The sequence below is a fragment of the Botryllus schlosseri genome, unplaced genomic scaffold (assembly GCF_051294905.1).
Source record: "Botryllus schlosseri isolate E-star unplaced genomic scaffold, Bs_hap1 Bs100a, whole genome shotgun sequence".
NCBI lineage: Eukaryota > Metazoa > Chordata > Ascidiacea > Stolidobranchia > Styelidae > Botryllus > Botryllus schlosseri.
The window spans coordinates 36,284-39,053 of NW_027648709.1; positions in this window are offsets into that span (position 1 = coordinate 36,284).

Below are 2,770 nucleotides of genomic sequence, written 5' to 3' on the forward strand. Positions count from 1 at the left end.
GTCGCAAGTTAAACGAAACCTGAAGGGCAAGTTCAGATCAGATAAGGAAAAGAAGTTATCGCGGAAATGCCCGGGCCGGTAAGCTTTGCCTCAAAACCGTTAGGACTGGTTTGAAGCCCGAAATTAGGGCGGAATGACATTTTTCAGACATCCCGTAAGCGTGAGTGCGGATTTCTGTCTGGACTTGTCGAAGTTATTATGGTAGGCAGAACAATAATAAATATTCAAAGAATTTGCCACCGTAAATACTATTTATTCAAAGCCAAATTTCTCCAGTACAATAATTCCGCTTCCACTGGTTGGAATTGAGACAAATTTGATGAGCATCGTTTCCATAGACAACCTAATAATTTCATGGGGTGAATGGAAAATTTTTAAATTTCTTTCATTCATGTTTATATAGTAAATAAAAAAACTCTCTTATGCTGTAGCAATGCGGCTACTGGTTGGAATTGAGTCAAATTTGGTGTGCAGCCTTTAATTAGGTAACCCCAACAATTATATCAAGTAGCCAGTTCAATTTCAGAAAACCCGCCTGGTGGACATACGTGCATAGGACACTTGGGATTAGGGTTAGCTTGGGAGTTATAAAGTTTCATGATGAAGTCACACATGCTCAAACGAGGTGCGACCTCAAGTGACAGTACCCAGTACTCGAGACACGAGAAACAGACTATTTCACTTACTGCGCGTTGACCGGAGAACTGGTGGCGGCCGACGACGAGTCTTGCGACGTTAAATCGATGAGAGTGGTCAAGGCGCTCGGGGTTACTGGGGTCATCGAAGGATTGACCGAGGACACGATGGATTGAGCGGGAGTGACCGCCGTGCGGGGCGTCCCGGAGTCCACCTGGTCGAACTGACACGATCTGCAACGAGCAGTGTTTACTTTTATCCAATGGGACTAACGTCAGTCCTAAACATCCTACTATTTAACGATTTTGAAGTTGGGCCAACGTCCTAATTGTTGAGAATGCATGGTAGAAGCGGAGCGGTGAATTTTGGTAGTAATAATGAGCAAGGCTGCAAGGCACAAAAATGCTGGCATTTATTTATACAAATAGAAGATCACACCGATCATTTAATGCGAGATTTGCCGTTGAATTTCATCATTCAGCTGCACGAAACAGGGCAGCAGTCTTGTTCTGAGCGTCACTCTCATAAACATATCAACATCCTTGATAAGATGTATTTAATTTGGATATAATTGCAACAAGCGCATTGTAGTTCTGATATCCGTCACACACAGCCAAAGTGGTTGAAAGCACTGGATTAATCAACGGTATAAGATTTGTGCTCGCTTTCGGTCTCAATCAGGCTGTATTTTTAAGAATAATAGATATTTGAGTTACGGTGACTAAAACAATTCAATCTTTCTCAACATGAGAATAGTTTGATGCTTTGTCATAAGCACAGTGGTATTACAGAGATATACACGCGTACCGTAAACCGGGGTAACATTGGACAATTTTCAACAATTCCGCTTTGTATCTTGGAAATGCTTGGGTGTAGGGGAGGCAAGTTTTTTGTTTTTTTGGAGTCATGGAGCAAAGATTAGAATTAACTAATCCAAATTCTTCATGGTCATAAACAAGTACCTATTACCATATTACCATACTATAATATGCATGCTGCTCAGTTAAATGAGCAAATCTATCGAAATATGATGTTTTCTTCTCGACACATTGCTACCAGGCATTCGGTGTGGGGGGGTCAATACGTAGTGTATTATATATTAGTAATGCTAGTAACAATGCTAATCCCCATGTATCGTGAGGATGATTGTAGGGTATAGTTCTAGTGACTGCGAGCTGAACAGATAGATTGAAAATAGCTTTCGATTCATTAACCCGGGGACAAACACTTTTATCTGGGATTAGTCGAAAAAGAAACTGCCAAATCATCAGATTAAGAGCACATTTGCATTTAACAAACTCCTCACACACTCTGAATAACTTGCCCGGTTGCCCAAAATCCCTCTCTTCGAGTATGCCCCTGTTGAAAGTGAATATACTTTGATGTCAACATGGTAAATTAGTTAGATCAACAATTGGTCTCTCCATGTGCATAAATTGCATACTTTACAGACAGCGGTTACATACTATTTAATGACACAAAACGAATTTGTTGCAGCGCTACCGGTAGTATTCAAGTCCTAAATCAGAGTTGCTCTGTGAACATGACTTTCTGCGACCTAGATAGTCAGTATTCAATGAATGCTCTATCGCATAACACCAAGACCTCTCATTTTAATAGTAAATGGGTCTCTTGGGACTCTGCCGTTTCAATCACAGTGGAATCCGTCGACATTAGAAGATCTTACTAATCTAATAATCAATTTTGCGCCGTAAAATTGACCTGACTAACATGATGTTGAAAAAAAAACAGATTTCAAGCACAAAAACCCAGAAACCCAGGTCATGCTCGAAAAACCCAGATCTGGGTGGAAAAACCCAGGAGTGGCATCTCTGCGGCAAACCGATCGACACATGTTAATCATCGATGCAGAACGTCATTGCTTGGATTTTTGACCATGTCATTCAGATAGGATTCTATAAGTAAAGAACTTCAACATCGTGACAAAAAATGTTTATATATCTTAATTCGTTACGATTTCAGCTTTTAAACTGAGTCAGTAAATACGGTTTATCAAACTCGAAATATGGATGTATGTAATTTTCACCTTGTGACGTAATAATAAGAAATACCGAACGGATACAACGAACGGATATAGCTCAGTGACATAATAAGGGCTTAGTCAGGTATCGTA